At 40.5% G+C, this 14,662-nt stretch overlaps 2 non-coding genes across 2 annotated transcripts; one reads left to right on the top strand and one right to left on the bottom strand.

Annotated features, from left to right (window-relative positions):
- The first annotated feature begins 905 nt into the window (after positions 1-905).
- LOC131244786 (small nucleolar RNA R71) lies at positions 906-1,012 on the top strand. Its single transcript, XR_009170562.1, has one exon. It is a non-coding gene; the product is annotated as a small nucleolar RNA R71 (small nucleolar RNA).
- A 3,603-nt stretch (positions 1,013-4,615) lies between these two features.
- On the bottom strand, positions 4,616-4,722 carry LOC131244773 (small nucleolar RNA R71). Its single transcript, XR_009170550.1, has one exon. It is a non-coding gene; the product is annotated as a small nucleolar RNA R71 (small nucleolar RNA).
- Between the last annotated feature and the right edge of the window lie 9,940 nt (positions 4,723-14,662).

Raw genomic sequence — 14,662 nt, forward strand, 5'->3', positions numbered from 1 at the left:
ATTGGAAAAATGGAGCAACTGGCTTTTCTAGAAGTTCCGGTTCTAATTTTTGTGGGGCATCATTAGATCCATCATTATTGTCCCCTTCTGGTTCTTGAGGCCTTTCGGGCCTAACTGGAAGGGTTTTATCAATGATCTTCCCACTCCTAAGAGTGGTGATGGATTTAGCGTGCTCCATTTGATTTGAAGAGCTGAGATTACTTATCTCGTATTGCGGTTTAGGATTGGGGAGCGGTTATGCAGGAAGCATCCCCTTTTCTATAACCGTCATACGTGAATCCATCTTTTGCATAAAATCTTGCATTGCCTGGGTTAGCTCTTGCATGAAATTTTGAACCGGTTCTTCTTGAGGTTTCTCCTGATTTGGATTTTGATTGAAGAAACCTTGAGGGGTAGTAGTTTGTCCATTTCTCCAACTAAAGTTTGGATGATTTTTCTAACCAGGATTGTACGTATTAGAGGTTGGTCCATTGAAAGGTCTTTGATAAGTATTTATGACATCAGATTGTTCATTCAACACTTCTCGAAAGGCGGGTATTGTCGGACAATTTTCAGTTGTATGAATGTTGCAATCACAGATGCCACAAACACTTTCATTAACCTTATCCTTCTTTCCTTCCATGGTCTCAAATTTTCTTTTGAGCGTAGTCACTTTATACTTGAGATTATCCTCTTCTTTTAAGAGATACAATCCACCTTTCTCCTTAGATTGAGTTGGCCTAAACATGGTGTTTGATTTTGGGTAATAGTCCCATGATTGTGTTTTTTCAACAAGACTATCGAGGTAATCCCATACCTCGTTGACGTTTTTATTAATGAATTCTCCATTACACATTGTCTCGACCATTTGGCGCAAGGAAGATGTCAGTCCATCATAGAAAAAATTTGTAATGTGCCACATTTCAAAGCTGTGTTGTGGGCATGAACTGATCAAATCCTTGAACCTTTCCCAACATTGGTAAAATGTTTTATCCTCCTTCTGGGTGAAGTTCATGATTGCTTTTCTAAGGGTAATCGTTTTATGATGTGGAAAAAATTTCTTTATACATTCCTTCTGCATATCATTCCATGTGCCAATGGATCTAGGACGCAGAGAATGTAACCACGTCTTAGCCTTCTCCTTCAAGGAAAAAGGGAAGAGTTTTACCTTGACTGTGTCCTCAGACACATTTTGAAAATATAAAGTGGTTATGTGTTGAGGGTCAAATATTGCATATTAGACCCTAGTTATTGCTTGGATTTACGAACGTGATACCGTTTAACGGCCCGCTTTAATCATGTTTGTGATGCAGAGTATATTTACAAGCGTGGACTGAAAAGAGAGCTTAAAGCATGGATTTAATGCTCCAATGACACTAAAGGCAAGGGACGGACTCCAGAGGACCAAGATCGACGGAAGTACATGCCAGGGATCTGCAAAAATCAAGAAACTGAAGCTCAAGCGGCCTGAAAGTCATCTAGAATGCAAGATCACTGGGTTTCCATCATCTGTTCCGCTCAAAACTTTATTCATGGCTCGAGGACCCAAAAATAACCGTACACGTTAAATTTCAGCCATTGAATCCCTCTGGAAGTGGCCCAACGCTCAAATCATCCCATAAACCATTGATTTTGGGCCCACCGAATCTCTGGATAAACTTCAAACTTGGGCTCAACCCCTTAAATGTGCTAGCAGATCGGATGGATGGAACAAATTGCCTCTGAAGCACTGAGGTGGACCCCATAGGAAGCAGCAGTGCATAGTGCACAAGTGCACTCTCGTTGCACTAGACCAGCCTGCTCGGTCCAAGTCGGTTTGACCGACCATATCCAGAAACGGAAGCTTCGTTTTCGTTGGCGTGAAACAGGGGGCCGTTGGATCGTTAGTGGGCCTCCATCGTGGCCCATGAAAAAGATCTGAACCGTCCATCATGTAAAGGCGCTAGTTTTGGTCAGCACCATGCTTACTATTTTCAGCCATACACGCGCACGTGCCGGCCATAGTAATCACAAGAAATTCATTTGCAGCCATTGGAGCAAGATCACTTCAGCGGGCCACATCTATAGACATTCAAAACTGACCATTCCCGACCGAAATTCCGAGGGGAATCTGGTGGACGGAGTGGATTTTCCAAAAGTTATCTTGAGTGGGCCCCACCAGTACATCAGCGTAAGTCGATACGCAGGCCTTGTTTTTGCGCCGGACACTGTCCGAATTTTGCGGCAAGTTGTGCGCCCTTGGGGGCGATCGGATGGACGATCTGAACCGCTCATCATGTAGGTCTGTCAAAACACCCCTAGAGGACGCTGTCCTTTTGGAAAGTAAGCAAAGAAGAAGAAGAGTGGAGACGTCGAATTCCTGACTGCGTGAGGTATCTCGCAGCAGAGGGCGTGCATGGAGTCTCCAGCTTCCGCAGCCTAATTCTTTTAGGACTCCACAGTAGTTCCGGGAAGAGCTTTTTGTCTTTAAAAGGGAGACAGAGGGAGACGGAGGGGAGGAGCTTTGGAGATTCTTTTTGAAGAGGTGAAGCTTGGACGTGGGGCTTGAGGTTAGACAGGGGCTAAAAGTAGGTTTTGTTTCTGTTTTTTTTATTTATTTTATTTCATTTGTTTTGGATCCAGCCCATTCATGTTGGGCTGAACCTCTTAGCTAGGGCTAAGAGGTGAAGCTTGTGGCGTAATGGGGTTGATCATACGGCTTGGATACATGTGAGGAACTGACGTTGAATTTAGTTGATTAAATGGAATGCTTTCAAGTTTTTTATGATTTATTGTGACTTGAATTACAATATCTTTGCAAGGGCTTTGAGTATGTCCATTCCCTTATTGTGACTATGCAGTTAGGAGACCCTGTTGTTCACCATTGCCCCTTGGACATGGTTGGATGACGGAACTCTTCCTGACATTCATACATCACTCAGATTGGCTATGAATTGGTTTGATTTTGTTGTTTGCTTTGTCTCATGGGCATGGTTTTGTGATGGAATCCACTCTAATTTACACCCGTCTGATCTCGTGAAGATTAAATCAAGTAAATTCAATTTGATGATTCTTGATGTAGGCATAAGATCCCCCTGATCTCGACAAGTGGATCCTCTGAATCCTTAGTGTTCTTCCTCTGAATTCCTTAAAGTTTTAGATAATTATTCGACAATTATTCCTTAAATTCTATTTGGTTTAGATCATATCTTAGTCTAGTTCTAGTTCTACTTGGTTTCAGATAACGTACAGGTATCAGTCCCTGTGGATTCGACCTCGGTCTTACCGAGTTTATTACTACATCACAACCCTGCACTTGGGGTGTGAACAAGTTTTTGGCGCCGTTGCTTGGGACTGACGGTTGTGATTCTCTGAAATTAATTAGGTTTAGGATTAGTTTAATAACTTTAGTTTTAGGTTTTTAATTGATTTTTAGAACTAACTTGTTTCCATGTTTTGTAGGATCCTGACATAAGTTCCTAAATTGGTATTCCCTTCCTAATTTCTCTACTTCTTCCACTTTTTAAATTAGGGCTTAAATTTTAGAAATCTTCTAATTCTAGTATTTTCCTATTTGTAGGAAATAGTTTATTTTTGGAAATTTTTCTCTTTTATTTTTAGAAACTAGGTTAGTTATTTCCCTTTTTAGGAATTAACTTTCTATTTTGATTTTTAGTAACTTTCTAATTTTAACTCCTTTTTAAATTTTAGTTCCTCATTTATTTTTAGAATTTTTTCCTATTTTGTAGGCCTTTAAGATAGAAATCTCTAATTCGGTAAGCTCCTTCCCTACTTTCTATTTTTCAGTTCTCCTTTAGTAAATTACTTTCTAGTTTAGGTCTTTCCTAATTTATTTTAGAAATTTCCACTTTCTCTTAGGAATTATTTCTTTTAGAAATCAGTTTACTGCTATTTTTCTTTTAAAGGATTGTTCTTCTCTTTTTCTAGAATCTAACTTATTTTTGTTTTATGTTGCAGGTTTTTAACTTAGGGGCTTCAATTTGGTAATTTCTTTCCAACTCTCCCTCTCTTTCTTTTTAGATTTTCTTTTCCTTTCTTAGGATTAGACTTTGAATTTGATTGAGGGCTGCGAGTGTTTCATGCCCAAGTGGGCCCGTGATAACACTCAACGTCTCTTGACTGAAGGAGGATTGGTTGAGGGGTTGACTATCCATCGCAGGACTAGACACCGCTCGAAATCCCCTGAGTTAATTGAAGTTATGGTTGAAAACCAACCTCCTCTACTTCCACCCAGGGTGGAGGATACCCAAGATGAGAACGAGGTGCATCAAGCACCCCGCCTCGTACTTTACGAGATTATCTACAACCGGCGGGAGTGAGTATGCCCTCATGCATAATTTTCCCTGAAAACACAGGACAAATGGACATCAAGCCAGGAGTTATGCAACTCCTTCCCAAATTCCATGGACTTGAATCAGAGAGTCCATATTTACATTTGAAAGAGTTCGATGAGATTATAGCTGCATTATGTTTTCCTAATGTATCTGAGGATACAATTAGGCTGAAACTCTTTCCTTTTTCCTTAAAAGAGAAAGCTAAGACGTGGTTACATTCACTGCGTCCTAGATCCATTGGCATGTGGAACGACATGCAGAGGGAATTCATAAAAAAATTCTTCCCACATCATAAAATGATTACCCTCAGAAAAGCAATCATGAACTTTGCCCAAAAGGAAGATGAAACATTCTTCCAATGTTGGGAAAGGTTCAAAGATTTGGTCAGTTCATGCCCATAACACGGATTTGAAACGTGGCGCATTACAAATTTTTTCTATGATGGACTGACATCTTCCATGCGCCAAATGGTCGAGACAATGTGTAATGGAGAGTTCATTAATAAAGATGTTGACGAGGTATGAGATTACCTCGATAGTCTTGCTGAAAAAACACAATCATGGGACTATTACCCAAAGTCGAACACCACGTCTAGGCCGACTCAATTAAAGGAGAAAGGTGGATTATATCTTTTGAAAGAAGAGGATGATCTCAAGTGTAAAGTGACTACGCTCATAAGGAAAGTTGAGGCCATGGAAGGAAAGAAGGATAAGGTTAATGAAATTGTTTGCGGCATCTGTGATTACAACATTCATACAACTGAAAATTGTCCTACAATACCCGCCTTTCGAGGAGTGTTGAATGAACAAGCCAATGCCGTAAACAACTATCAAAGACCTTTTACTGGACCTAACTCCAATACGTACAATCCTGGTTGGAAAAATCATCCAAACTTTAGTTGGAGGAATGGACAAACGGCTACTCCTCAAGGTTTCTTCAATCAAAATCCAAATCAAGTGAAACCTCAAGAGGAACCGGTTCAAAATTCCATACAAGAGCTGGCTCAGGCAATGCAGGGAATTACAGATTTTATGCAAAAGATAGATTCTCGTATGACGGTTATAGAAAAGGGGATGCTTCCTGCATAACCTCTCCCTAATCCTAAACCGCAGTACGAGATTAATGATCCGAGCTCTTCAAATCAGATGGGGCACGCTAAATCCATCACCACTCTTAGGAGTGGAAATGTCATTGATAAAACTCTTCCGGTTAGGCCCGAAAAGCCTCAAGAACTAGAAGAGGACAACAATGAGGGATCCAGTGATGCCCCACAAAAATTAGAACCGGAACTTCTAGAGAAGCCAGTTGCTCCGTTCCCCCAACGGTTGGTTTCACCAAAACCTCTCTCTAACTCTCAGGATATTCTAGAGGTGTTGAAACAAGTGAAAGTCAACATTCCTCTACTTGATGTTGTGAAACAGATTCCTTCATATGCCAAATTTCTGAAAGACTTATGCACGACTAAAAGACGGCAAAGTATTCAAAAGAAAATTTTCTTGACTGAGAAAGTGAGTGTTATCCTAAAGCAAGACATGCCACAGAAATTCAAAGATCCCGGTAGCCCAACCATATCATGTGTAATCGGGAACCATCGAATTGATCACGCACTTCTTGACTTAGGAGCGAGCGTAAATCTGATTCCCTACTCGGTATATAAACAGTTAGGTTTGGGTGAATTAAAACCCACCTTAACCACACTACAACTTGCTGATCGCTCTGTTCGTGTACTAAGAGGGATAATTGAGGATGTGTTTGTCCAAGTTGATAGATTTAACTACCCTGTAGATTTTATCATCCTGGACACCGAACCCATCAATAACATAAGCACTCAGATCCCCGTCATTCTTGGCCGTCCATTCCTTGCCACTTCAAATGCAATTATCAATTGCAAGAATGGTGTTATGATTATGTCTTTTGGGAATATGACATTAGAGTCAAACATCTTTTTTAATAACGGTAGAAACTTAGAGGAGGATGACGATTTCCACGACATTAACATGATTGACTCTTTCGTGGAAGATACGACACCTCTAACCTTATCCTTCAACCATCTAGAGACGTGCTTGGCCTACTCCCATGATTTTGATGATGACATGATTAGGGAGACGTGCGCCTTGCTTGATACTGCACCGGTACTTGAAGTTAACCGGTGGAGGCCACAATTTGAAGAATTGCCACAAACCGATGTAGTGCCTCTACCGTCTAACCTCAAGCCGCCGAAGCTTGACCTAAAACCTTTGCCCTCTGATTTGAAATATACCTATTTAGGTTAAGATGAGACATATCCGGTGGTGATCTCTGCCCACCTAGAGAAAGAACAGGAGAGTATGCTCATATCTACTCTCATTAAGCATAAAGGAGCCCTGGGATTGACGATAGCGGACCTCAAGGGAATCGACCCCTCGATTTGTACTCACCGCATATACCTTGAGGATAATGCAAAAACCGCTCGGCAACCACAACATAGACTAAATCCAAACATGAAGGAAGTGGTTAAGGCCGAGGTTCTTAAACTATTAGACGTGGGTATCATATACCCTATATCCGATAGTCAATGGGTGAGTCCAACTCAAGTGGTCCCTAAGAAGTCCGGAATCACCATCGTAGCCAATGCCAATAATGAACTCGTGCCAACTAGAGTCACTACTGGTTGGAGAATGTGTATTGACTACAGGAAGTTAAATACCGTCATAAGGAAGGACCACTTTCCTTTACCATTCATTGATCAGATCCTGGAAAGGTTAGCTGGTCATTCCTATTACAATTTCCTTGACGGGTATTCGGGCTACAACCAGATAGAGATAGCCCCTGAAGACCAGGAAAAGACCACATTTACATGTCCCTACGACACCTTTACCTATCGAAGGATGCCATTCGGATTATGTAATGCCCCTGCCACCTTTCAGCAATGTATGCTTAGTATCTTTTCTGATATGGTGGGGCAATATCTAGAGGTATTCATGGATGATTTCTTTGTTTACGGTCCATCTTTCAGCCAGTGCTTGGAAAGTCTTAAATGTGTGCTGAAAAGATGTGAAGAAAAGAACTTGGTACTTAATTGGGAGAAGTGTCATTTCATGGTTCAGAAGGAAATTGTCCTTGGGCATATCATCTCGTCCAAGGGAATCGAGGTAGATAAGGCAAAAATTGATCTTATCTCTAACCTACCTCCACCCAAGAACATCAGAGACGTGCGATCCTTCTTAGGACACGCAGGATTTTACAGGCGATTCATAAAGGATTTTAGTCTCCTCTCTCGTCCCTTATGTAATCTTTTTCAAAAGGATGCTCCGTACGAGTGGACTGAGCAATGCCAGAAAGCTTTCACCAAGCTTAAGGGCACGTTAACCACTGCACCTATCATGCAGCCGCCCGACTGAAGCCTTTCTTTTGAGCTTATGTGCGACGCTTCTGATTATGCTCTTGGGGCGGTCCTAGGCCAGAGAAAAGAAAAGAGGCCCTACGTCATTCATTACGCGAGTAGGACTTTAAATCCGGCCCAAGTGAACTACTCAACTACGGAAAAAGAACTCTTAGCCGTAGTGTTCGCCTTGGACAAATTTAGGTCTTACCTGATCGGATCCAAGATCATTATCTATACAGATCATGCGGCACTGAAGTATCTTCTTTCTAAGAATGATTCTAAGCCCCGCCTGATATGATGGATCCTTCTACTCCAAGAATTGATTTGGAAATTAAAGATAAAAAGGGAGTAGAAAACGTAGTGGCCGATCACCTTTCTCGCCTTCATACCTCTGATTCCCTTGAGACGACTCATATCAATGACATGTTCCCTGATGAAAAACTGTTCAGAGTCTCCCATTCACCTTGGTTTGCTGATATTGCTAATTATCTTGCTACAGGTGCCATACCGACACAATGGACTGCGCAAGATAAGAAGAAATTCTTCACCGAGGTGCGCAACTTTTTCTGGGATGATCCTTATTTATTTAAATATTGCCCAGACCAAATCCTAAGGAGATGTGTACCAGACGATGAGCATCAGAGCGTCATCTCCTTCTGTCACTCACAGGCCTGTGGTGGTCACTTTTCTGCTAAAAAGACCACGGCCAAGATTCTGCAGTGTGGCTTTTACTGGCCCACTATGTTTAGGGACACTCATGAGTTTTGCAAAGCTTGTGAGCGTTGTCAGAAATTGGGAGCATTGTCCCATCGAAATATGATGCCTTTGAATCCCATCCTTATCATTGAAGCATTTGATTGCTGGGGCATCGATTTCATGGGACCATTCCCCCAATCATTTGGAAATCTGTATATTTTGTTCGTTGTGGATTATGTCACTAAATGGGTCGAAGCGATTCCGTGTCGAACCAATGACCATCGCACGGTCATTAAATTCCTAAAAGAAAACATCCTTTCTCGATTCGGAACGCCTCGAGCCATCATTAGTGATGGGGGCTCACACTTTTGTAATAAACCATTTGAGAGCTTAATGAAGAAATACGGTATCTCTCATAAGGTGAGCACCCCGTACCACCCACAAACAAGTGGGCAAGCCGAGATTTCTAATAGAGAAATTAAACATATTTTGGAGAAAACAGTCAACCCTAACGTAAGGATTGGTCAATCCAATTGACCAATGCCTTATGGGCATACCGTACTGCCTTTAAAACCCCTATTGGAATGTCTCCCTTTAGACTTGTCTATGGGAAAGCTTGTCACTTGCCTGTGGAGCTGGAACATAAAGCGTATTGGGCGATCAAAAATCTTAATTTCAATCTGGACAACGCTGGCTCGCTACGCAAACTTCAATTGAATGAACTTGAGGAAATCCGGAAGGATGCGTACGATAATTCGAGAATTTACAAGGATAAGATGAAAGCATTTCATGACCAACACATTTTACGAAAATCATTCACGCCTGGTCAAAAGGTCCTTTTATACAATTCTCGATTACATCTCTTTCCGGGTAAGCTTCGATCTTGTTGGACCGGCCCTTACATTGTTGTTACTGTTTTTCCTCATGGGGCCGTTGAGATAAAAGATCCCAAGTTAATGGACATCGATTGAAACCATTTTTCTAGAAATTTGATTCAGAGGACATGTCCATGACCCTGATTGCTCCTGTTTACCAGGATTGATCTCCTAGTCTGATGGAGGTATAGGTAGGTTTATCGCTTTCATAGGACTAGGGTAGTTGCTTTATTTGTCTGGCTGAAGACGGTAAACTTAGCGCTCCTGGGAGGCAACCCATCTCTTCATTTCTTTTCGTTCTTATCATTAGTTAGTTCAATGTTTGTGGTTAACATTACTGCAAACCCTCACGATACTACAACTCGTCCACTAGGGGTAACCTAGGGTTTAAAGGCTTGTTGCATATGCTAAATGCAATCGAGAGTACCTACGAAAGTGGTATAGGTAGAATTTTATTTTTTTGTGATTTTTATGTTGCCTTCTCTTTCGTGCTGACCGACGCCTATGCTGCGATCTCTTGGAAAGTGCCTCTCGATTCATCATCCAGGTACTATCTTCCCATCACTTCATATTTACTGTTCGTTGTCCCAAGTGCATTGCACACTCATATCTTTTACATTGAGGACAATGTAGATTTTAGGTTGAGGGTGGGAGATTAGGTGACCTAATCAGCATTTTCTTGGTTTTGAACAAAAATTGTGAAAATTTTTATTTTTTTCTGGACTTTCTTGTGAATTCGAAGGGATTTTTGATAGCCATCTAGGGCACTTGGAATTTAAAGATACATGATGTTGGAAATTTAAGACGCTTGGATTCAGTATCTATTGGATTGCATAGTTAAGTTTGAATTGTTAATCCAGAATTAGAAGTTGTAAACATTAATTGAGTTATGATCTAACATGTCACATCTCGCTTAAACATTAAGGTTTCATTTGATATTGAAGGATTAATTTGGTGATCACTAAGCTTGAAAGGAACCAACCTGAGAAATTGAAAGGATTGGGCGAATGGTCTACACTATAGGTTTGCTCCCTTTAGGTGTAGATTTAATTCCCTATGAATGATATGTGAAAAAAATTTGGGTATACAGTCTTCATCATAGGTTTGCTCCCTTTAGGTGAGGATTTGATTCCCCTTCTTGGCATTACTTTTAATGGAAAAATTAAAAATTAAAAAGAATAAAAAAATAATGTGTGAGGCAAGTTTGAGTTATCGTGAATTCTTTTATTGGTTACCAATGATATCCTTAAATAGAGAGGTGAATCTTAATGTTGACAAGTCGAGATTAGACTATACATCCATGGAATTCAATATTTAGAATTTTTTTTTAATTCCTGGAATAATACTTTGAACTTGATTTTGAAGTTTATCGTGCGCCTGAGTCTAGGAGGAAGTAATACCCAACATTCATTAATCTGAGAATGCTCATATCTGGATTATTTTGCAAAAATCACTCGAGTTTATAGAAATTGTCCTGTAATTCTCAACTTACTTTTCGCATGCTTTGCTCGGGACTAGTAAAATGCTGGTTGGGGGTTGTGTTGAGGGTCAAATATTGCATATTAGACCCCAGTTATTGCTTGGATTTACGAACATGATACCGTTTAACGGCCCACTTTAATCATGTTTGTGATGCAGAGTATATTTACAAGCATGGACTGAAAAGAGAGCTTAAAGCATGGATTTAATGCTCCAATGACACTAAAGGCAAGGGACGGACTCCAGAGGACCAAGATTGACGGAAGTACACGCCAGGGATCCGCGAAAATCAAGAAATTGAAGCTCAAGTGGCCTGAAAGTCATCCAGAATGCAAGATCACTGGGTTTCCATCATCTGTTCGGCTCAAAACTTTATTCATGGCTCGAGGACCCAAAAATAGCCGTACACGTTAAATTTCAGCCATTGAATCCCTCTGGAAGTGGCCGAACGCTCAAATCATCCCATAAACCATTGATTTTGGGCCCACCGGATCTCTGGATAAACTTCAAACTTGGGCTCAACCCCTTAAATGTGCTAGCAGATCGGATGGATGGAGCAGATTGCCTCTGAAGCACTGAGGTGGACCCCATGGGAAGCAGCAGTGCATAGTGCACAAGTGCACTCTCGTTGCACTGGACCAGCCTGCTCGGTCCAAGTCGGTTTGACCGACCATATCCAGAAACGGAAGCTTCGTTTTCGTTGGCGTGAAACAGGGGGCCGTTGGATCGTTAGTGGGCCTCTATCGTGGCCCATGAAAAAGATCTGAACCGTCCATCATGTAGAGGCGCTAGTTTTGGTCAGCACCATGCTTATTATTTTTAGCCATACACGCGCACGTGCCGGCCATAACAATCACAAGAAATTCATTTGTAGCCATTGGAGCAAGATCACTTCAGTGGGCCACATCTATAGACATTCAAAACTGACCATTCTTGACCGAAATTCCGAGGGGAATCTGGTGGACGGAGTGGATTTTCCAAAAGTTATCTTGAGTGGGCCCCACCAGTACATCAGCGTAAGTCGATACGCAGGCCTTGTTTTTGCGCCGGACGCTGTCCGAATTTTGCGGCAAGTTGTGGGCCCTTGGGGGCGATCAGACGGACGATCTGAACCGTTCATCATGTAGGTCTGTCAAAACACCCCTAGAGGATGCTGTCCTTTTGGAAAGTAAGCAAAGAAGAAGAAGAGTGGAGACGCCGAATTCCTGACTGCGTGAGGTATCTCGCAGCAGAGGGCGTGCATGGAGTCTCCAGCTTCCGAAGCCTAATTCTTTTCGGACTCCACAGCAGTTCCGGGAAGAGCTTTTTGTCTTTAAAAGGGAGACAGGGGGAGACGGAGGGGAGGAGCTTTGGAGATTCTTTTTGAAGAGGTGAAGCTTGGACGTGGGGCTTGAGGTTAGACAGGGGCTAAAAGTAGGTTTTGTTTCTATTTTTTTTATTTATTTTATTTCATTTGTTTTGGATCCAGCCCATTCATGTTGGGCTGAACCTCTTAGCTAGGGCTAAGAGGTAAAGCTTGTGGCGTAATGGGGTTGATCATACGGCTTGGATACATGTGAGGAACTGACGTTGAATTTAGTTGATTAAATGGAATGCTTTCAAGTTTTTTATGATCTATTGTGACTTGAATTACAATATCTTTGCAAGGGCTTTGAGTATGTCCATTCCCTTATTGTGACTATGCAGTTAGGAGACCCTGTTGTTCACCATTGCCCCTTGGACATGGTTGGATGACGGAACTCTTCCTGACATTCATACATCACTCAGATTGGCTGTGAATTGGTTTGATTTTGTTGTTTGCTTTGTCTCATGGGCATGGTTTTGTGATGGAATCCACTCTAATTTACACCCGTCTGATCTCGTGAAGATTAAATCAAGTAAGTTCAGTTTGATGATTCTTGATGTAGGCATAAGATCCCCCTGATCTCGACAAGTGGATCCTCTGAATCCCTAGTGTTCTTCCTCTGAATTCCTTAAAGTTTTAGATAATTATTCGACAATTATTCCTTAAATTCTATTTGGTTTAGATCACATCTTAGCCTAGTTCTAGTTCTACTTGGTTTCAGATAACGTACAGGTATCAGTCCCTGTGGATTCGACCTCGGTCTTACCGAGTTTATTACTACATCACAACCCTGCACTTGGGGTGTGAACATTATGATCTCATCAAACTCTTTCAAATGTAGATATGGTTCTTCAGATTCAAGCTCATGGAACTTAGGAAGGAGTTGGATAACCCTTGGCTTGATGTCCATATGTCCTGTATTTTCAGGAAAAATCATGCATGAGGGCGTACTTACCCCCACTGGTTGTAAATAATCTCAGAAAGTACGAGGCGGAGGTGCTTGATGCACCTCATTCTCATCCTGAATGTCCTCCACCCTAGGTTGGGGTAGAAGATGTTGGTTTTTAGCCATCACTTCAATTAACTCAGGGGATTTCAAGTGGTGTCTAGTCCTGCGATGGATAATTAACCCCTCAACCAATCCTCCTTCAATCAAGAGACGTCGAGTGTTGTCACGGGCCCACTTGGGCATGAAACACTCGCAACCCTCAATCAAATACGAAACCTAATCCTAAGAAAGGAAAAGAAAATCTAGAAAGAAAGAGAGGGTTGGAAAGAAGTTACCAAATTGGAGTCCCTAAGTTAAAAACCTGCAAAAGAAAACAAAACAAGTCAGTTTCTAAAGAGAAGGTCTAAAATTAGAAAATCCTTAAAAAGAAAGATAGAAGTAAACTAGTTTTTAAAAGAAGAAATTCCTAAAAGAAAGTGAAAATTTCTAAAATAAATTAGGAAAGTCCTAAACTAGAAAGTAAGTTACTAAAAGAGATCTGAAAAATAGAAAGTAGAGAAAGAACTTACCGAATTACAAATTTCTATCTTAAAAGCCTACAAAATAGGAAAGTTAGTTTCTAAACAAAAAGTCTATAAGTAGAATATTTCTAAAAATAAATTAGGAAACAAAGTTAGATTCTAAAAGAGTTGGAATTAGAAACTTGCTAAAAAAAAGAAGAAAACAGATCCTAATCTAGAAATGGCAAGGAAGTAATTAAGAAAGAAATTACCAGTTTAGAAACCTATCTCAAAATCCTACAAAACGGGAAAGTTGGGTTAGTTTCTAAAAAGGAAAAAGCTTTCTAAAATAAATGAAATCCTAGAAATAGAAAATTTCTAAAAAAATAAAATAAAAAGTTAGTTTCTAAAAAAGAAACCTAGAATAAGAAAGTTTCTAAAACTAAAATCCTAATTCTAAAAATAGAAAAAGTAGAGAAATTAGAAAGGGTTTACCAAATTAGAAGTTTATGTCGAGATCCTACAAAACAGGAAAACTGATTAGTTTCTAAAAATAGAAAAAATTCTAACCTAAAATTAGAAAATCTTAATCTTAAACTAATCCCAAAACTAATTAATTTTAGAAAAACGTAACCGTCAATCCCCGACAACGGCGCTAAAAACTTGTTCACTTCCCAAGAATAGGGTTGTAATGTAGTAATAAACTCGGTGAGACCGAGGTCGAATCCCAAGGGACTGAAACTTGTACGTAGTCTAAAACTAACGAGAACTAGAACTAGAATAAGATGAAATCTAAATCGGGGGTAAAATAGGAATAATGATGAAATAATTATTTAAAACTTAAACAATTCAGAGAAAGGAACTACAAATTCAGAGGATCCACTTGTAGAGATCAGGGAGATCTTATGCCTGTTTCTAGAACTCAACTGGACTTATAGTCCCATCTTCATGAAAATCAAGACTGAACTTCCTTTGATATAGTTTTTAAGAGATGAAAGGTATATGAATTAGAATGGATTCCATCACCAAACCATGCCCATCAGACAAAGTAAGTAACATAATTAAACTAATTACTAACCAATCAACAATGTATGAAGGTTAGGAAGGGTACCGTCATCCGACCATGCCCAGGAGACGATGG

The sequence above is a fragment of the Magnolia sinica genome, chromosome 4 (assembly GCF_029962835.1).
Source record: "Magnolia sinica isolate HGM2019 chromosome 4, MsV1, whole genome shotgun sequence".
NCBI classification, from domain to species: Eukaryota; Viridiplantae; Streptophyta; class Magnoliopsida; order Magnoliales; family Magnoliaceae; genus Magnolia; species Magnolia sinica.